General features: G+C 33.4%; 1 protein-coding gene and 1 pseudogene across 3 annotated transcripts in view; both read left to right on the top strand.

The window, feature by feature from the left end:
- The window catches only part of CNTLN (centlein), a 429,193-nt gene that overhangs the window by 282,729 nt on the left and 123,698 nt on the right, over positions 1-22,766 (top strand). The window lies entirely within an intron of this gene.
- LOC116422622 lies at positions 16,207-18,193 on the top strand (annotated as a pseudogene).

Raw genomic sequence — 22,766 nt, 5'->3', positions numbered from 1 at the left:
AGTTCATGAGGAAACAAGAAATTGAGTTTCACAGATATAAAATAATTCTGACTGCATAAAATTAAAAAGCTTTTGGCTAAGCAAAATCAGTGCTTCTAAGATTAGAAGAAAAGCAGGAAGTTGATGAAAAATCTTTGCAATAATTTTTTCTTAGAAAGAGTCATTTCTAAGAAATATACTGTACTGATTAGAATATAGATTCAGGTGAACAAGTTCCATGTACTGTCTATCCAGAGGAATGTCAGAATCCGGAAAATGAACATCCTTTATTATCTTAATCTTTTCTATGTGCATTAGCAAGTCTATCTATCCTTTACAACTCAGGGGTGGATGGTTTTGCTCTCCTTCCAAGCTTTTTAGAAACTTGTTTTATACTTACTGCTTTCCTTTTTCCTCCCTAGAAAATGTTGCTCATAATCATCTGTAATTTAATGCAAAATCCAATGACTTGAAAATTTGAAGATCTAGGTTCTAATCCTCCCACAGATTCTCAATAGCTATTTGGCTTGGAGCAGTTAGCTTTCTAAAGTTGTTTCCTCATCTTTGAAAAAGAATGATGTTGACTTGACCTCTGACTTCCCTTGCCCTTCCAGATCAATAATCTTTCTTTTTAAGATTTTACAAACAGTTTTATATTCTGAACTATTGGTGATTGGGGAGCCCAGTTCTTTCTTTTTGATACATGTGTCAAATGTTAGCAGACTGAAAAGTTTTGTAGTCTTTGCTTTTTTATGTTGTGGTAATGACTTAAATCAGTTTGCCATCTACATAAAATGATAATACTCTGTATAAGTGTCTTTTCTGTTGTCCATTTTCAATTTTCATTAATATTTGCTTGCTTAAGTAGTTTAGGATATAATGCTTCACTTTCTTAATTCTCTCTCTCTCTCTCTCTCTCTCTCTCTCTCTCTCTCTTTTTAACTAATTCTAAGAGGGATCTCAATATATACAGACTAGGATAATTTCCACATGAATAATGAATCTTCTCATATGTTAAAATAGTATCAGTTTATTAGTTTTCTGGATAGTGTTATAGTATTTGATATTTATCTCCTATTATCTGATATTTTTTTTTCTTGAAGAAAGCATTTAGGATATAAAGATGTAAAGTTTCTTTGTACTCTATAAGTCCTTGGTCTTTCTAATTTTATCTTCTCTAACCATGCTTTCTCTTATATTTCTCACCATTTTTAACCTTTCCTGTCTTTGAAGGCAACTAAATGGCAGCAGAGAGGGCTAGGTCTGGAATCAGGAAGCCCAGAGTCAAAATCTGTCCTCAGACCATTTCTGTATGATCTCAAAAAAGTCATTTAACCTCTTTTTTGGCTCTGTTTTCTCAAAAATAAAATGTGGATAATGAAGGTGCTAACCTTTCAGGGGTGCTGTGAAGGTATTTGTAAAATGCTTAGCATGTAACCCATTAGACTGTAAGCTCCATATAAAGGCTTATTCCTTCCCTTTCCCTTTTCTAGCCATGTGTCTCTAGACAAGTCACTTACCCCCTATCTCAGTTTTTTCATCTGTGAAATTGGGGTAATAGTAACTCTACCTCCCAGTGTTCTCATGAGGGTCAAATGAGACAATATTAAAAAAAAAAATAAAACACTTACTTAGAACAGTGCCTGGTGCATAGTAAGTTCTTAGGAAATCTTTGTTTTGTTTCTTTCCCTGTTTGCATAGATCATTAGAATACCTCCACAAAGTTCTACTCCTGTGACCCATCTTGTCATAGAGGTGACTGAGTTCTTAAAGACTATGGCAGTATTGCATAAACTCCTATCCTATAGTAACAGTAAGACTCTTTAAAAAAATAATTCCTCAGATTTCCCATGACTTCATATTTAGTTTTTTTTCTGGCTGCTCAAAGTATTTTCTTTTTCACTTGGAAATTCTGGGATTTGGCAATAATATTCATGAATAATATTCATTCCTCTCCCCTCCTCTCCCCTCTCCCTTCCTCTCCCTTCCCTTCCCTTCCCTTCCCTTCCCTTCCCTTCCCTTCCCTTCCCTTTCTTTTCCTTTCCTTCCCTTCCCTTCCCTTTTTTTTGCATTATATTTCTTGAAATATAACATCTAGACTTTTTTTCTTCTCATCATGCCTTTCAGGTAGCCCAACAATTCTTAAATGTCCTGTCCTCAAATCTATTTTCCAGCTTAGTTGGTTTTTTTGAAGGAGATATTTCACATTTTCATCTATTAAAAAAATTATTTTGACTTTGTTTTATTGATTTTTGATGTATTTTGGTTTCATTAGCTTCCATTTACCAAATTCTAATTTTCAAGTAGTTATTTTTAAAGTGAGCTTTTGTACCTCTCTCCATTTGGTCAATTCTGCTTTTTAAGTAAGTTATTTATTTCATTGAAATTTTGTGCTTTTACCATTTGACTAATTCTGTTTTTAAGGTGGTTTTTCTTCAGTATTTTTGTGCCGCTTTTATGAATATGTTAATTTTCTTTTCACAATTTTCTTGCTTCATTCTCATTTCTTTCCCCAATTTTCCTCTCCCATCCTTATCTATTTCTTTAACTCCTACAGGAGTTTTTGTTGGTATTGTTTCCAATTTACATTTTTCCTTGAGATTTTGCTCATAACTATTTATACATTCTTGTCTTCTTCTGAGTTTATGTCTTGATCTTCCCCTCCACCATAGTAAATGGTCAAGTTGTCATTGTTTTGCTTATTTTCCAGCTATTTCATGGCCTTGAACTTTATGTTAAAGATAGCTGGGGTTGGAGCAGTACCACTCCCAGCTTTAGATTTTTATATGTTATTTTCAGAGGTATTTCTAGGAGTATGCAAGTTTTCAGCCTTCTATGTGATCTGGGTAGAGGTGTGGTCACTGTTTTCCTGGTCTTTGCTCTGGCCTTTACCAGGAAGGACTCCTGCTCCCCTACAAGTGTAAATGCTATAGTATTCTGCTGGACTAGACTAGTCCAGGTAAGGAAACTGAGACTCAGGAAGGTTCAGATGACTTATACAAGGTCAGAGTGGAACTCAGGTTCAGGCCCAGTGACTCCCTTCTGTGGCCCGCACACTACACTGCCTCTTATAAAACAGAGAAGGATAATCTACCAGGTGATTCAGGTGACACGGAGAACAGGGCTGGCAATCTTTGAGACTATAGTCCCCAAAGCCAGAGACAAACTAGAGGCATGGATCTCTTAAGAGGTACTTCCTGAGCTTCAATTTCCTTACCTGAAGTAGGTAACCTTTACTTTCCCTTCCGGTTCTAAATCTATGATCATGAAACTGGCTCCATTTTCAGCCAGAATAAGAAAGCTCTAGCTTGTTGTACAGAGGTTTGAAACTGACTTGTTTTTTGAAGTTATCATCATTCACACACTCCACTGCATTTCCCTTACTATTAGGCATGCAATTAATTATCATTATGTGGGTTGTAGATCATTTATGACCAGTCATAATGTATAAGAGACAAAAAATAAGAAAACAGAAATAGGTTAAAGAAATACAGAAAACCACATGGAAAATGACTGCCCAAAGGAGATTTCAAGATAGGGAAATAAACTTTTTCTCTTCTATCATTGATCTCAACTAGCAACCACCATCAGTAAATAACCTCAGTCATATCACCCTCATGTCAGAGTTTTTTGTTCCATAGGACAGAAACCTAGCCACTGGAGCTGAGTTAAAAACACTCGGATTCTTGTTTCTGAATCAGATTCTGAAACTATTGAGGATTTTCTCTTTCTAGTGGTTATTGAGCTGCAGATGCAAGGCTTCCTTCTCATGTATTACTGAATAAATATGAACTTCTAAACCTCTATATAAGAGGATTCCCAGTAGTTTTTTCTCCATCTCCCACCAACTACTTTCCTTTTGGACTTCTCCATCATGTCTCTGCCCTGGATACTTTCTCTCTTAGTTCCACATACTATATTTGTATCTGCATCTCCAGAGCTTAGTATAGTATCTGGTATAGTGGCACTAAAATAAATTTTTATTGACTGTTGACTACTGCTATAACTGCCTTTGCATCTTGAAACTTAAATCTTGGCTTAAACTTGCACCCCAATTCTCTCTTTATTCCTGTGGCCATATCATGATCACATTCCATACAATTCCTTCCAATTGTTCAGTACCAATTCACTTTGCATTTATATTTTGTGTGTCCAACAAACCATGAGGTTACACAAAAGTTTTATTGTAGTTTCAGGATCATCTTCCTACAGGAAAGTGTTTCTAACTGTATGACATGAAGACTTTTTTTTATATTGAACAATATAGTCAATAGAATTGCTGAATCTGAAGGACCCATTCAATCTAGTTGTAGTCATTCAGTATATATAGATAAAAATATCCATTTATGTGTATTTATATAATACACATATTCAATATATATACATACTTATACATCTATAATATATTACACATATGTTTATAATATATGCATATGTATGTGGAGAGCAAAACAAGAATGACAGTGAGAGAAAGAGATACAGAGACAGAGAGACCCAGAGAAACACACAGGGAAAGAGAAAGAGACAGAGAAAGGGATAGAAAGAAAGAGACAGACAGAAAAAGAGAGAGCGAGAGAACACACCTGAGTTTGGAGTAAAAGATGTACAAATTTAAAAATCTAGTCTATGCTCCTTCTAATTAGTACCTATGTGAGTCTGAGAAATTAACAACTTCTCTTAACCTCCCTTTCCTCAATAAAAGGAACAAAAAGTTGTGCTGGTAGATGTATAAGATCTAAATCTATGATCTTAAGTATTGATTACAGCAATAAGAGGTGGTATAATTTTTTCCCTTATTACTTAAAATGTATTTATTTTAGATGCTCCGGTACCATGAAACATGCAAAAATGTATTGATATTGCAAAGTTGAAAGGCCCCCATTTAAGTAAAAACTTATTTTAAAGTTTAATGAATTTTAGTGAATGTAATAAGATGACTAATAATTGACTTTTTACAAAAATGTTAAATTGCAATATATTTATTTATCTTTATGAATCTATATAGTCTGACGTTAGTACTCAAGATATATGAGTAAGATGATGACAGCCATTTTGCTAAGTCAATTCTGCATTGGGCATTAAAAAGTACTTTATTTAGAGGAAAAGTTATATCATACTGATACCATTTATATTAAAAATGGCCTTAAAATAATTTCTTACAATTGTTTAGATTGCAAATGAAGCAGGCACTAGTCAACAAGATAAATAACTTTAAATAGCCATCATCATACACTACTTTAAGGCTTGAAAAATACTTTACATGAATTTAAATGTTCTTACATGTACTTTAAATAATTTGTGAATCAAATTAGAATATTATTTTATTAGTACATAATAACATTGCACATCAGAGCTTGAAAGACATTTAAAAATATAATGTAAATATTTAGTTTTACAAGGAAGAAACTGATCCTCAAAAAAGTTACATAGCTTCCTTGGGTTAATTTAGGTTCATTGTCATTATTAGAATACTGAGAATTACAGATTATGGTGTGTTCTTTATAACTACTTGTGTATGTGTGTGTGTGTCTATTCACATATGTAAACTGTGAGCTAAATTACTCTGAAGTTCAATATGTGCTTATTGAATTTTGGATTTTCAGAAGCATATAAAACAGTTCTTTGTTACCCCTTTATTCTAGGCAGCTTTCACTCATCAAGAAAACAAGATTTACTTTCAAGGAACAGAGAACCAAATTTGTATATAATAGAGTGCTAAATTAATTTATAATAAATTGCCAAAATGTAGAGTACAGATTTAATTATTTTAAGTATTATTTTGAAAGGCTATGTTATGTGGGATTAAAATCAGTTCAACAAAGACCACTGGAAAATATAAAATATTTACCTAAATCACAGTCCAGGTCCTACCCTCATGTAGCTTACAATATATATTGGGGAATAAGACATAAGATAAAATAATATATTCATGCAGGAACTCCACAACAAAATTTCATGTGCCTTGAGCTTTATCACTAAGAAGGAAAAAGGATTTGCCATATGATAGGAATCAATGGAGCAAAAAACAGAAGGCAGGAATGAACATGGAGAGTGAGAGGGATATTGAAAATGTTAAAGGGTTATGGGACATAATCTAGGATAGTAAAAATAAATATCACTTGCAAGAGCACGTTAAATCTTACAGACATCTAAGAATCATCACAGATTCCTTAAATTCTATAATTTATATGTTTTGCTCTTGAATCCAAACAGCAAAATTTTTATATTTGAGAAGAGAGTTGATTAGTTTAAAAAATCTGCTGATTAGGATTAATAGACATCAGAAGTGTATTTGAAAATTTGCCCATTCAGATTTGAGCCTGCCTTGTCTACTGCTCAGTACATATGGTTACTGCTCAAGTCAAAATAACTTCCAATATGAAAATATACTTTTCAAGAAATTAGGGAAATTATAATAGTTTTCAGTTACCTATTTCATTAGGTCTAATTCCTGGCACTCATGGTGCTCTACAACTGTTCCCTTTTCTTTGTCTGATACTATCTCTTACTATAACTCACTCATTACCTTATTGTCCTCCTTTGTCTATAACTCATTCCTTGCCTTCTGCTTTTTCTCCTTTGTTCCCATGAATTGGAAATTCCTGTTCCCCCTCTTACCCACCCATACCTCTCTTCACAATCTCTCTCTCTTATAAACTTTCTCCAAGTTATACAGCACTTTGTTATGAATTTCTCTGTGTATTGCTGTGCTTTATGGTTATCTCTATGAGCATATCCCTAATTTTACTGTTAATAATTAGTGTTACTCAGAAGGGAATGGAGAGTCAGGTTATGAGTGTGAGCAGGCTACAACACTTGCAAAGGGGCTACAAAGAACTGGAGTAAAAGTGTCATCAAAGAAACATATGATTGGAAAACAAGATGGGCCTATCATGTGTTGAAAGCAAGTAAGAAATAATGATTCTTCCCTGGGAGTTTCAAGATGCCCAGAATAATCACAGACACCACCAGAATATTAAATGGGCTCCCCATGGATATGAAAAAGAATCTCATTATATCCACAAATTGTTGCCTGCATCATTGCAAGGACTATCCAAATAGCTGAGATCCGAGGACTATTTGAATATTAGATTATATTTATTTAAATGTGTTTATCTTCTCCCCTGTCCTGCCAACAAGATGAGAAGCTTTATGAGAGGAGAATTTGAACTGTGTTTTACATACCCTGGAGCACTGTGATCTTTGTTGAAATGAATCCTCTTTTGCTCTGACATTACTCAAATGGCAGACTGATATTAAAAATCAAAATAATAAGAACAACCCTCCCAAGGAAACTACTACATCAAAAATCTTTGATGGAGATATTATATTTATTTAATGTATGTATTTCAAGGTTATATAGAATATTTTAAACTGAGCCAGATCTTTGAAATTAAAACAAGAGTATAATATATAAATGTTATATGTTATATAGATTTGTTCTTTGTAATACTATGCACATAGTCTGGGGAGTCTACATTAGCACATTATATACTTATTCATAAAGTACATTTAAATTCTACTGAATTCATATTTTCAGTCAGGAACTATATAGAATTTTAAATAGCTTAATTTATGTTAATAGTTTAATTTACAAATAGCTTAATTTCCTTTATTAAGTAGTTTCTGAGTGACTTCAAATCTTTGGAAGTAACTAATTTAAAAACTACTTTTGTTATTCTGTTTCATTGTGAATTGCATGATGCTTTACTACAAAAGTTTGAATAGTAGACATCCCTTGTAGAGTATTCAGTTTATATATGTCAGATTCTCAAGGGCCATGGCTTTTGCCAGATGAAGCACTTTTGATTTTGAGGCTGATGAAACACGGTATTATTATTGATCTGTGCATGACATAGCCTGTCTCTCTGCTGGCAGAGTGTAGCAACATTTATCCAGGAATTTGCGAAATGTCACTCGGATCATGTTCACAAGGTAAACTGTGCAAAAACCAGGATCTGAGCTGAGAATCCATGTGGAATTGGACGTGACTATCTTATTTTTATGTCCTATCTTCTAAATCAACCAAGAAATACTTGTTAATGGAATGTCTATGTCTTATATTAGACTTTGCAAGAAACTATTATTATTTAGAGCAGGATATACAGTAAAATCATACTCATATGCTATTCTCATTCTGTTGGGATGATATCAGTGGAATATTTTTTTTTAAAAACAGCTTTTGTTAGAAATATGTTTTCTGTTTCTAAAACACTATTGGCCTAATATATCATATAGGTTTAAATTCCCAACAGAACATTTATTCTTTGTATCACTTTATCTTCAAATGTGTCTCTCATTAAAATAGCAGCATGTATATTAGTCATAACAAATATAATTTTTCTTTGACTAAGCTCATTGCAAGATTCAGTTATGTATTACCTTTTAGAGTTGGATTTAAATTTGCTATAATATAAAATTTGCATTAAGGTGTCTACTTTAGTTACAGATATGGTTAATGTATGAAATAGTAAATTGAATTTAATTTCTTTTTGTAAAATATCTGTTATTTGTATATAACCTGTTATTGTGAGCATTATTTTAAAACATAATTGTAAAGCTTTAAGAACAAAGTATATTTATTATATTCGTAACCCTAGAAAGCATCTGTTATATATTTTAAAATTAGCTTTTCTTGTTCTAGCTTTGTTGTAATTATATGATCTGCATCCTTTTTTCCACTAGCATTTTCCTTGTGCCATTAGGTGCTATGATCAGTTTTCAAAGCTAACAGAAACATTGCTCAAACAGCAAATGTCTCTACCATTGTTCTACCAATGAATTAATTTTGTGTTTTTTCTTCCTGCCCCCAGATTAGGAGTTTGATTTTTCTTTGATTTAAGGAAAGGTAATTCTAGAATAATGATTCTGATATTGAGCAATGCTTTAAAATGTAAGATAGCTTCTTAATAGTATATATTTCAACTTCCTTACTTCCTGGACTAGTTGTCATAAAATTCCCATTCTTCAAAAATATACTAATAAGTGCTAATCTAAATGTTAACTTGAAAAAGAACTATTGCAAGTTAAGTAGATAATAATTTTAAACACAAAATGTTCTTATTAAGTTTTATTCTTAATTTCTCTTTATTCCGTGGAGAAAAATATCTTACTAGAATGCCACCCCAAGATTTTAATTTTTGCTTTATAGTGGAAAACTTTCTCTTGCTTTGGAAAACAACAACAACAACAAAAAGCCACATTTGTACTGATTGTATAAATTTGATTTTATATGCATTGCAGTTCTATTTATTTACATCCTTATTTTAGGAGATATATCTAAAACATATAGGAAAAGGCATTTAAAAATTAACAAATATTTTCATTATGAAATTCATTCATTATAGGCAAAAATGACACCAGAAAAATCCCTTAATCACTGCAACAAAGTAATTACTTTAAAAAAAAAAGGATCAAATGGAGAAATAGATCTTTTAAAAATAAGATAGTAGTGGTAGACTTTTTTGACATTAATACAATCAGGAGAATGTGAAGGAGCTGTTATGCTTTGAGGATACCTAATGTTCTTTTATTGTATTAATGTACTAGAGGGACATGGCCATTAAAACACAGAGAGTTTTATGTAGTTTTGTTCAAAATAATATCAGACTCCCTGAAGGTATAAAATTGCCTAAGGCTATGCCACTCTGAAATCTAGTTGTGGGATCATTTTGAAATAAGTCAATATTAGCAAGAAGATATTTGAAAGTTTTTTGATAGAGCTAGATAGGAAAACTAATTTGCTAGTACAAATTAGAACAATCATTTTGTGTCACCAAATAAAGTGGCATTAACAATGTGGACTTAAAATTTTTATTTATATTATCTTACTTTCTTAGCATTTCTCTGAAACCATTAGGAAAAGTAATGATCATACCTTTTTTAGAGATGAAGACACTGTTGGTACTTCAATTCATCTATTGCCATTCCACTTGTCTTTCCTCTCTTTGCCTAGTTATTGTGATAAACTTCCACTCTAGTGCATCACCATCACATTGTGGGTAAATAAAGTATAATTTGTTGCTACTCGGTGGCCTCAGCCATTCTGTAAATTTTCATTTTCAGAGTGGACAGTTACCTCATGGAAAAAAAGATCAGCAGTTTGTATTCCATTTGTTTATCATGGGAAGTAATTGCAACATTTCCACCCAACTGCTACTTTTAAATTGGTCTTTATATCCAGAGAGTAGGCATGGGCAGAATTTTTGCTTTTATCAGCCAAGTGACCGGTGTTTTGTTCTCAGTTGTTAATTTCAAAATGTATAAGAGACAACGGGACTATGAATTTTCCACTTTGTTTTATGAAACTTGGCATCATCCGAAAAGCTTTGTGGTTTCTCCTTTTCTTTAAGCAATCCCTCTGTAAATTCTGAATGATGGGGTCCTAGAAAAAAGCGAAGCTGTCATCTACAGGAGAATAGGCTGGGGCTAGATTTAGGAAGCCCAGGCTTTAAATTTCACATAGGAAACTAGCTATGTGACTTCAGGAAAATCACAACATGTCTTACCTGGGACTTAATTACTAAATCTTAGATGGGTTTCAATCAATTTGTGTTGGTGGCCTGAAATAATATTTTAATATGCCTCATGCTAACAAAATCATATATCATTTATGTTACATCCCTTCAAATCTTTTAATATTCTGGTACCAAAGAAATTCTGGTGATACAGAAAAATAGCAATGAAAATTTATTTTAACATACCATAGCTAATCTTTTTTTTTCTGTATAGATTACAAAGAATAATTTTCTACCTCATACTTAACCAGAAAAGAAATTTCACTACATTTTCTATGTCCCTCAGAATATAGGCACAAAGAACATTATCCATTTCTTTAATTGTGGAGTATATCCCTTAAAAGTTGTTCATTTAATACAAGTACTTTATTAGAATTTTTTTTGGATTAATTGCCAATGAATATCCATTATCATTGAAAAAGTAATCCACATTTGTCTCTATTTTCAATCAATTTAAAAAAGTAACTCATATCTAAAAAGTAACTCATATCACAACGTGGCCTCACACTATTTTTCTAGCACCATTTTTTATTAGTACTTTGCAAGCCAGCCAAACTGGCCTCTAGTTCTTCCTATCTCCATGCCTTTTCACCATCCATCCCCACTTTTCACCTGCAACTTTTCCTTCAAGATGTAGTTCAAATACCACCTTTTACATGAAGTTTTTCCATACATAGAGAAAATATACCATGATTTTACATATAGATAAATACATATGCATGTATTTTATATGTACCTGCATATATACTCATATATATTTATTGTCTTTCTTTCCTCTTGATTGGATTTCTAGAATGCTTTCTTTTCTTATCCTCATCTCACAGACTTTGTTTCTCTTACCTTAATTTACAACTCAAATATCATCTTCATGAAGTCTTTCCTTAGCCTTTAACTTATTTATTTCATATATATAAATATATATGAAATATACACATGCATTATTTTCCATATTAGAATGTAAGATCCTTGGGTATATGGAGTTTCTTATTCTTTGATCTTGCATCCCCCCACTGAACAGTGTCCAATATTTGGTGGGTGCCTAAAAACAGCTTATTGATAGATTGCTGGAGAAGTATGGTTTCAAATCCTCCCTCCAATAAGTATGGATTCTATGACTCTGGTCAAGTTCCATTACTTCTCAGTGTCCCAAGGTAGCTCTAATACTATAAATAGCAGAATAGATTCCAATTGGCATCAGAAGAGGGAGAATCTTCACCTGGGAGCTAATTTTGTTAATGAAATCATACATTCAAAATGTTTACAATTCATTTTGAACTTACATACAAAGAAATGAAAAAAAATAACATTTCCATCTATACAATATGAAATAAAAAGAGTATGCAATATAAAACCATGAATTTCCATTTTATATTATTCACTTTTTTTAAAAAAACTGTAGTATTAGAAATCATTTTCCGAGCTTCCCTAATTTCTGTGCTTGTTTCTAAGTTTTATTTTGTTCTCTGCTGTTCACTTTTCTTCCCCCTCCCTACTTCCCTCATCTTAGAAACTACCATTGGGCACAAAAATGTGTGTACACATACATATAAGCCATACATACATACATAATACATACATACATAAGTGTGTGCATTTTAAACCATGCTATAAATTCAGTTCTTTCTCTGATTGTGAATAATATCTTCCTTCATAATCCTTTATAGTTTAATTTCTTTATTTCACAATAGTATTTTATTTTTTCCAAATACATGTAAAAATAGTTTTCAACATTCATTTTTGTAAGATTTTATGTTCCAATTTTTTCCTCCCTCCCTCCCTTACCTCCCCTCTTCCCAAGAACCAAGCAATCTGATATGTCACACACACACACACACACACACACACACACACACATATATATATATATATATATATATATATAATACCTTAAAACATAATTCCATGTGTATCAAAGACCAAAATAAGAAAACTATGAGAAAGAAAAAGGAAATTAACAAAAAAGGATAAAATACTATGTTTCCATCTATATTCAGTCTTCATAGTTCTCCCTTTGGAGGTGGATGGCAGTTTCCATCCCAAGTCTTTTGGAATTGTCCTGGATAGCCACACTGCTGAGAATAGTTGAGTTCTTTGTTCATCACATAATTTTGCTGTTACTGTGTATAATGTTCTGGTTCTATTGATTTCCCTCAGCATCAGTTTATCTAAGTGTTTCTAAGCTTTTATGAAATCCTCTCTCATTGTTTCTTATTAAAATAATATTCCATTAGATTCATATACTATAACTTATCCAACCATTCCTCAAATGGTGGGCATCTATTCAATTTTCAGTTCTTTGCCACTACAAAAATCAGGTCATCATTTCTTATAGAACAGTAATATAACATCACAATCATATGCTGCAACTTGTTTGGCCATTCCCCAATTGAAAGACATCCTCTCCATTTCCATTTCTTTGTGATCACAAAGAGAGGATATATTTCAGAATATACAATTTTTTTTCCTTTTCCCCTAATCACCTTGGAGAACAGACCAAATTGTGAAATTGCTGGGTCAGAGGGTATTCCCAGTTTTACAATTCATTGGGAATAATTCCAGATTATACTCTAAAATGGTTAAATCAGTTCATAGTTCCACCAACAGTGAATTAGTGTCCCAATTTTTCTATATCTCTTCCAACATTTGTTACATTCCTCTTCCATCGTTTTAGCCAGTCTGAGAAATGTAAATAAGATGAATATCAAAATTTTTAAGTCAAAATTATGCATCAAGGATTTCTAGAAATTGTGGTAGATGGCAACACATGATAGAATTGTATCAGTGGGAAACTTTTCTGTTCTTATAGAAAATGGATACATTTGAGATTAACATAAAACTTATTGTTGTTAATTTCAAACATTGCCTTAAATGTTGACTCAAATGTGAAATAACTTTTCCTTCACTAATATGAGCAATGCTGTGTGATGGAAAAGAGGAAGTGTTTCTCCTTGAGCACAAGATATTATTTCTTCTTTGGCACGAAAATATATTTTGTAGTATTCCTCATGTTGGTTTATTTATTAATCTTTATGCTTAAAATCAAATAATGAATGACACACCAGTATTTGCTGTTCCTTTATAGATATATATGACAAACAGCTTAGCACATTATAAAAAATGATAGACTTAGATCTTGGTGTTGACATTTAAAAGCAATAGACCACTTTTAGTCCAAGCAAACTGACTTTCTTGTTGTTACTTATACAAGATACTATATCTCCCATCTTTCTCCTTTTGTATTGGTAGTCCCTCAGAAATAATCAAAACAGCATTTTTAAGAGCTTAGTATGTGCTAGACACTATAATAAACACTGGAGACAGAAGTATAAAAATAGAGACTATTCCTTTCCTCAAGAAACTCTGGTCTGGGAATTTAACCCCCAGTATCCCTTTCCTTTCTTATCTCTTGGTGGTCTCAAGATCCAATGGGATTAATTATCAAATCTATGTAAATGCCATATACATCAATATATTTAGCCTGGTTTTCCCTGCTGAGGACCAGTTCCAAATCGACTATTATCTTTTGGCTTTCTAAACTATATGTCCCATAAATGTCTGAAATTTAGCCTGTCTAGAACAAAACTCATAATCTTTTCCCTCAAACCAATCCCTTTTCCAAATTAACTTACTACTATTTACTTACTATAATTTGTAATCACCCATGTTTGTAACCTCCCTGAATGCCTCTGATCACCTCTTAATCACCTTCCCTTCTGTCATACAAACACAAATCCAGGTCAAGTCCACAAGGTGCCTTCTCTGGACTGCTGCAATATTCTCCTCATTGGCTTCCTTGATTTGTCTCCCCTCCTTTTAGTCCAATTTCTACACAGCTTGCTCACTTTTACCCAATAAAATCCCATGACTACTAGGTTTGTCTAGGATTAATTATAAACTTTTGTGGTTATATTTCAACCTCTTTAACTTTTTTATAGTCTTCTTATTCTCAATTCTCCTCCATGTCTTTTATAATGCAGTTACACTGGCTGCTTATTTCTCATACATGACACTATTTACCACTTTAAAACTTTTGCCCCAACCTGTCTTTGTCCTTCTTCACCTTCATCTCTTGGACCTTTTGATTTCCTTGAGGACTCAACTTACGTGTGACTTTCTACATAATGTCTTTCCTATCTCTTCTAGCTGTTGGCGCCTTTCTGTTCAAGGTTCCCTTTTATTTTTGTATGTGTATACCTTCATATATGCATATTATCTTCCTTGGCTAGATGATAATTCTCTTGGAGGCAGGAACTGTTTTGTTTTTTTATTTAAATCACCAGCACTTAGCATACTGCCTGACATACAATAAGTACTTAAGAAATGTTTATTTGATTGATTAATAATGTTCCACCAAAATATGTTCTTATATTTATTTTATATACTTATTTATGAATATATTATTGGTCATAATAAAATATGTGCTCTTTAGTACCTAACAGTTTATCAGATAATAGATACTTAATAAATCTTATTGATTGATCAGTCATGTGAAAACTATTTTATTTTTCTAGGCCTCAGTTTCCTCAAAACTCATCTTTAAAATGAGAGAACAGGACCATAAGATTGATGTCCCACACCAATTTAGTTTCTAATTATCTAATCTCCTTTCCCTTTCCCTTCCTCCCTCTCTCCCTCCCTTTCTGTCTCTTTCTGTTTCTCTCACTCTCCCTTGCTCTCTCTGTCTCTCTCCGTCTCTGTCTGTCTGAGTGTCTATCTCTGTCTTTGTCTCTATTTCTCTTTCTCTTGGCATGAAATAAGACATCCATAAACCAAGAATTAACAAAATGATATTTTTTTTGGTAAAAGCATGACCAGGATAATCAAGTACACATCATTGATTCAGTTGAAAAGCTTCTTTGCCTCTGTGTTGTCCATATTAATACAACTATTACTTCCTTCTGGGTTCCATATATATCATCAGGAAGCTATCAGATTGGCTAATATGACAGAAAAAGGAAATTAAAAAGGCTGAAGTGAATGTAGAAAAACATGTGTTCTAATGCACTTTTTTCCTCTGAGGCAATTGGGGTTAAGTGACTTGCCCAAGGTCACATGGCTAGGAAGTGTTAAGTATCTGAGACTAAATTTGAACTCAGATCCTCCTGACTTCAGGGATGGTGCTCTATCCACTGTGCCACCTAGCTGCTCTTACTAATGCACTTTTGATGGAGTTATGAACTGGTCCACCCATTCTAGAGAACATTGTGGAACTATGTCCAAAGGGTAATAAAATTATAGATACCCTTTCGCTCAGCAATACCACTATTAGGTCTTTATGCCAAAGAAGTCAAAGTAAAGGGAAAAGGAGCTATTTGTATTAAAAATATTTATAACAATTCTTTTTTCTGATGAAAAAGAATTAGAAATTGAGGGGATATCAGTCCATTGATGGATGAACAAGTTGTGGTATTTGATTGTGATGGGATACCGTTATGCTATAAAAAATAACAAACAGCATAGCTTTAGAAAAATATGTAAAGATTTACATAAAGTGAGGCAGAATGAATTGAGCAGGACCAGGAGAAAATTGTACATAGTATCAGCGATACTTAAATAATGATCAACTGTTTAAGGATTAGTTACTCTGTCCAAGACAGTGATCTAAGACAACTTCAAAGAACTCAAGATAAAAAATGTTTTCCTCCTTCAGAAAAAGAACTGATGAATTCTTGAAGGCAGATTGAAGCCTACTTTTTTTCCCCCAATATGGCTAATATGGAAATATGTTTTGCATAACTTCACATTTATGACTTGTCACATCTATAATTTGAAACTTGCCTTCTTAATGGTGGGAGAGGGAGGAGTGAGGAGGTGTAGAATTTGGAACTCAATATTTTTTAAATGAATGAAGAAAACAAATGAGATATTCATAGGCCACTTAAGAGGTAGCAAAATAATATTTACTTAACCATAACAAAAACTATTTAACATGAATAATCATTTAAGATACCTCAAGTTGTTTCATGTAAGCAAAATCCTCTCCCTCTGAGTTATACTTTGTAGTTCATAAATCAAGTCTCTCTTAACTCCTGGAAATCCTCTATAGTGATTGTATTATATCTAAGTGACCAAGAAGTGATGCAAAAAATCTGATTCTCTAGCCTCTTGAGGCAATCAAGTCTCAAGAATAGTTTCAATATCTTTTTGGGGAAATAGTAACAAAAGTTGTTTAGGAGGAAAATTGATGATAATTCAAGAATGTGGGATCTTTCATTCTCCACAGTGGTCAGCTGTGACCCCCAACTCCCCAGCAACCATGTTGAAGGGACCCGCAGTTGGCATTGCTCTTGACACTATTTATTCCATTTGGGAGTTGTCCAACATGGAAAAGTGGAGATCATTGCTAAGTACCAAAGAAACAAGACCACCCTCAGCTGTGCTACCTTCAGACATGGAATTTTTAATTGGTGATCCTGCAAAGAATCAAATTGCAATGAACCCCATCAACAGACTTTGGGATGCCAAATGTCTGATTAGGTGAGGATCTGATGATGCAGTTGTACAGTCAGACATGAAGCATTGGCCTTTTATGGTGTTAAATGGTGCAGGTAGGCCCAAGGTCCCAGTGGAGTATAAAGGAGAGACCAAAGGTTTCTGCCCAGGAGTATCTTCTATGATCTTGACCAAGATAAAAGAAATTGCTGAAGCTTAACTTGGGAAGACTGTCACAAATGCTGTGGTCACAGTACCGGCCTACTTCAACAATTCCCAATGTTAGGCCACTCAAGATGCCGGAACCATCGCTGGTCTCAATGTGTTCCAAACCATCACTAAGCCAGAGGCTGCTGCTGTGCTTATGGCTTGGACAAAAAGGTGTTGCCAAGAGAAATGTGTTGATCTTTGACCTTGGAGGTGCACTTTGGGTGTTTCCATCTTACCACTGAAGATGGCATTTTTGAAGTCAAGTCCATAGCTGGGGACACCCAGTTAGATGGAGAGGACTCCTTCATCACATGGTCAACCATTTCATTGCCAAGTCTGAGCTAATGCACAAGAAGGACTTCAGTGAGAACAAGAGGGCTGTTTACTGCACACCATCTCTCTTCTAGTACTAAGGCCAGGCCTGAAACTGACTCCCTTGCTGAAGGGATCTCTTCTATACATCAATCCCCCAAAGTTCAAAGAGCTGAATGCTGATCTCTTCCAGGGCACACACTGGACCCTGTGGAAAAAGCCTTAAAAGATTCTAGGCTAGAGAAATCACAGATTCATGACATTGTCCTGGTGCACGGTTCTACTCACATGCCCCAAATCCAGAAGCTTCTTCAAGACTTCTTCAATGGCAAGGGGTTCAACAAGAGCATCATGGTGAGGCTGTTGCTTATGGTGCAACTGTCCAGGCTTCTATTTGTCTGGAGATATATCTGAAAATGTGCAGGACTTGCTGCTGTTGGATGTCACTCCTTTCTCCTTGGAATTGAAAAGGCTGGAGGAGTTATAACAGTTATGACCAAATCAGCATTCCTACCAATCAGACTCAAGTCTTTACCACTTATTCTGATGTGCTTATTCAGGTTTAGGAAGGTGAGAGAGCAATGACAAAGGATAACAACTTGCTTGGGAAGTCTGAGCTCACAGGAATCCCCCCAGCTTCCAGAAGTGTTCCTCAGATTGAAGTAACATTTGACATTGATGTAAATGCTATCCTCAATTTTTTTTGCTTTTTGCTTTACTTTTAATTTCTCTAATCAATGGTGATGTAGAGCATTTAGAAACATGATTATTAAGGAACTTTGTCCAAAGAGTTATCAAACTGTGCACAACCTTTGATATAGTAGTGTCTCTACTCAGTTTTTATCCCAAAGAGATCCCAAAGGAGGGAAAAGTTCCACATGTACTTTAAAAATGTTAGTGGCAGCTCTTTTTGTAGTGGCAAGGAACTGGAAGCTGAGTGGATGCCCATCAGTTGGAGAATGGCTGAATGAGTTATGGTACATGAATGTTATGGAACATTATTGTTCTATAAGAAACAATCAGCAGGATGATTTGAGAGAGGCCTGGAGAGACTTATATGAACTGATGCTAAGTGAAGTGAGTAGAACCAGGAGAATGTTGTACACAGCCACAACAAGATGATCAATTCTGCTGGATGTGACTCTTTTCAAGAGTGAGGCGATTCAGACCAATTACAATGTTCTTATGATAAAGACATCTAGATCTAACTATATCTGTGCCTAAACAGAAGACTTTGGGGACTAAATGTGGATCACAACAGTATTTTCACTTTTTTGTTGTTATCTGCTTTCTTGATTTCTTTTCATTTTTCCCTTTTTATCTGATTTTTCTTGTGTAGCATGATAATTATGGAAATATTTATAGAAAAATTGCATGTGTAACATATTGGATTACTTGCTATCTAGGGGAGGGGGTAGGGATTGAGAGAGAAAAAAATTTAAAATACAAGATTTTGCAAGAGTGAATGTTGAAAACTATGCATGTTTTGAAAATAGGGAATTTCTCTTAGGGAATGTCTCTTATTTTTATGAATTTGGCTAAGCTGTTTATTTGGCAAATAAGGACTTTATCAGAGGAATTTGCTATAATATTTTTACTCCAATTTCTTGTTTTCCTTTTAATTTTGACTTAATTGGCATTGTTCAAAATATTTTAAATTTCATGTAATTAAAATTATACATTTTATTTTCCAAGAACCTCTCTATTTTTTGCTTGCTTGTAAACTTTTCCCTTATCCATAGCTCTGACAGGTTCATTTTCCCATACTTCCTTAATTTACTTATGATATTACTTTTATTTCTAAATCATTTATCAATTTTGACCTTATTTTGGTATGGTATGAGATGTTAATCCATGTCTAGTTTCTGTCAGGCTGTTTTATGGTTTTCACAGCAGTTTTTTTTTTTTTTTGTAAGTTCTTGCCCCATAAACTTTGATCTTTGGGTTTATTAAAAGCTATATTGGGATGGTCATTTACAGCTGTGTATTATATAATACATTTCACTCATTTGCTATTCTATTTCTTTTTTGTTTGTTTGCTCACAATTATTTATTTATGTTTTAGAAAACTTTTTTATTTTCAAAACATATGCACAGATAATTTTTCAACATTAACTCTTGCATAGCCTTGTGTTTTAGATTTTCCTCTCCTTCGCCCCATCCTCTCCCCTAGGTGGCAAGCAATTCAATATATGTTATACATGTTAAAATATATGTTAAATTCAATATGTGTAAACGTATTTATACAATTCTCTTACTATGCAAGAAAAATCAGATCAAATAAGTAAAGAAAATGAGTAAGAAAACAAAATGCAAGTGAACAATAACAAAAAGTGTGACAATATTATATTGTGATCCACACTCAGTTCCCACTGTTCTCTCTTTGGATGTATATGACTCTCTTCATCACAAGATCATCTCATTGTTGGAAAGAGACATATTCATCAGAATTGATCATCATATAATGTAGATGTTGCCGTGTACAATGATCTCCTGGTTCTGTTCATTTCACTTAGCATCAGTTCATGTAAGTCTCTCCAGCTCTTTATGAAATCATCCTCCTGATTGTTTTTTATAGAACAATAATATTCCCTAACCTTCATATATCATAATTTACTCAGCCATTCTCCAACTGATGGGCATCCACTCAGTTTCCAGTTTCTTGCTACTATGAAAAGGGCTGCCACAAACATTTTTGCACATGTGGGTTCTTTGCCTTCCTTTAAAATCTCTTTAGGATATAAGCCCAATAGAAATACTGTTAGATCAAAGGGTATGCACAATTTGATAGCCCTTTGGGAATTGTTCCAAATTGCTCTTCAGAATGTCTGGATCCATTCACAATTCCACCAACAATGTATCGGTGTCTCAGTTTTCCCACTCTTCTCTAACATTTGTCATTATCTTTTCCTGTCATCTTAGGAAATCTGAGAGGTGTGTACTCTTTAATGTTTTTAATAAGAATAGGTTCTGTATTTTGTCAAATGCTTTTTCTGCATCTATTGAGGTAATGATATGATTTTTATTGTTAGTTTGGTTATTGATATAGTCAGTTATGCTAACATTTTCCCTCATATTGAACTAGTCCTGAATTTCTGGTATAAATCCTACTTGGTTATAGTGTATTATCCTGGGAAGACTTTATAATCTCATTGCTAATATTTATTTAAGAGTTCTGCATCAATATTCATTAGGGAGATTGGTCTATAATTTTCTTTCTCTATTTTCACCCTACCTGGTTTAGGTATCAGCACAATATCTGTGTCATAAAAGGAATTTGCTAGGACACCTTCATTCTCTATTTTTTCAAGTAGTTTATATAGTATTGGAATTAGTTGTTCTTTAAATATTTGGCAGAATTCACATGTAAATCCATCTGTTCCTGGAGATTTTTTCTTAGGGAGTTGATTAATAAATAGCTTGTCCTATTTCTTTTCTTTCTTTCTTTTTTTTTTTTTAAATAGGACTATTTAAAGAGTTTATTTCCTCTCCTGGGCCATCTATAATTTTATAAGTATTCCTCAATTTCATTTAGATTATTAAATTTAGTGGCATATAGTTGGATAAAATAACTCCTAATTATTGCTTTAATTCCCTCTTCATTGTTGAAAAGTTCTCCCTTTTCATTTTTGAGATAACAATTTTATTTTTTTCTTTCCTTTTTTTAATCAAATTAACTAAAGATTTATCTATTTTTGTTGTTTTTTTCATAAAACCAGCTCTTAATTTTATTTATTAATTCAATAGTTTTCTTATTTTCAATTTTATTAATCTCCCTTTTTATTTTCAGAATTTCAAATTTGGTATTTAATTGAGGATTTTTAATTTGTTCTTTTTCTAGCTTTTTAAAACTGTTAAGCCCAATTCATTGATCTTCTCTTTCTTTGTTTTATGCAAGTAAGTATCTAGAGGTATACAGTTTCTCTTAATAACTGCTTTGGGTGCATCCAAAAATTTTGGTATGTTGTCTCATTATTGTCATTTTCTGACTCCCCTCCCCAGTTCCTTGACCCAGTCTCCATGTGCTGTGGTCTGGGCTTGGCAGATTGTCTAGCTGCCTGTTTGAAACAGACCTGTTCTTAAGTTCTTCCAATGTATCTCTTCTGGAAATTTGTTCTAATCCAAATATTTGTGGGTTCTTTGACTCCAAAACCAGTTTAGAGGCTTTGAGAGAAGGTCAGAGGAGATCACAGAAAGACATGTCTGTTCTCTGCTGTCTTGGCTCTGCTTCGCTGTTTGTCTGCTGCTCTATTTGTTAGCCAGTATTAAATTGTTTTTAATGATTACCACTTTGCAAGGTAGTTTGAAATTTGGAACTATTGAGTTACTATCCTTTAATTTGGTTTTTTTTGTCATTCATTTTCTTTCTAGTCAAATAATTCTTTTATAGCTTGATATGCATGGCACTGAATTAGCAAATTAATTTAAGTAGGATTGTCATTTTTATTATCTTGGTTTGAACTGTCCATGAGTAATATTTCTCCAATTGTTTTGATCTGACTGTGTGCAAAATTTTTTTGTAATTGTTTTCATAGAGGCCATGGTTTTGTCTTGCTAGAGAGACTCGCAAATATATTATATCTAAAGTTATTTTATTATTATTTTTGTGAGGCTGTTGGACATAAATCATTTGTCCAGGGTCACACTGGTAGTGTCAAATGTTTGAGGCCATATTTGATCTCAGGTCCTTGTGTCTCCAGGGCTAGGGATCTATTCATTGCACCACCTAGCTGCCCCAACTACAGTTATTTTAAATGGAATTTTCCTTTCTGTCCTTCCTGTTGTGTTTTGTAAATAAAATAAATAAAAATGTGAATAATGTACGTGGGTTTATTTTTTATCCTCCAATTTTGCTAAACATTAATCGTTTAAATTAATTTTTAGTTGTTTTCTATGGTTTTATGAATATACTATCATATCATTTGCAAAGAACGATAGCTTTGTTTTCTCATTGCCCATTTTTATTCCATTGATTTCCTTTCTTTTTCAAACAAGATTGAATAATAGTGGTAATAATGGATATCCTTGCTTACCCTTATCTTATTGTGAAGGGTTCATGTTTAAACCTATTTCAGAAAATGTTCAGTAGCCACCAATAGGTCCTAGACGAAGCCCCATTTGGTCATTTTTTGGGTCCTGATTGACTCAGATTGAATGTAAATAGCAATGTCTTCTGTTTTGGCCAGAAACTCTGAGAGTCTTCCCCTCCCAGATTTATTTATTTAGGATGTTTTCTTGTTTTTTTGTTTTGTTTTGTTTTGTTTTTTTTGGGTTTTTTTTGGACTAGGTTAAAGGGGAGATTCTTTGCTACAGTTG

This window comes from Sarcophilus harrisii, chromosome 1, assembly GCF_902635505.1.
Source record: "Sarcophilus harrisii chromosome 1, mSarHar1.11, whole genome shotgun sequence".
NCBI classification, from domain to species: Eukaryota; Metazoa; Chordata; class Mammalia; order Dasyuromorphia; family Dasyuridae; genus Sarcophilus; species Sarcophilus harrisii.
Note: the sequence above shows the minus strand (reverse complement) of the source record. Positions and strands in the feature narration are given on the sequence as shown.